We start from the raw sequence: 314 nt of genomic DNA, 5'->3' as shown, positions 1-314 counted from the left end.
TTCAAGCTCAGGCTCTGGCTGGGCCACTCAAGGACATTCACAGAGGACATTTTGACAGCACTAGTTGCATTATAATCAGAAACAACAACAACAACATAATATACTGCCTAAAATATGATATAATGCTCCTACCACTAGTTAGTCGTTTCTGTAAGTATTCAAGACACTATATTTTCCCCCCACATTGATTTTTATTTTATTTTTTTTCCATGTTGCGGTTCAGGGTTTCCATAGTATATATGAAATATGAATTATGTGGCTCTTCAATAGGTTAGGTTAAGTGCCACATTTCATGTCAACATATAGAGTTTTAT

This window comes from Sinocyclocheilus grahami, unplaced genomic scaffold (assembly GCF_001515645.1).
Source record: "Sinocyclocheilus grahami isolate Dianchi unplaced genomic scaffold, SAMN03320097.WGS_v1.1 scaffold9889.1, whole genome shotgun sequence".
Classification (NCBI taxonomy): domain Eukaryota; kingdom Metazoa; phylum Chordata; class Actinopteri; order Cypriniformes; family Cyprinidae; genus Sinocyclocheilus; species Sinocyclocheilus grahami.
Note: the sequence above shows the minus strand (reverse complement) of the source record.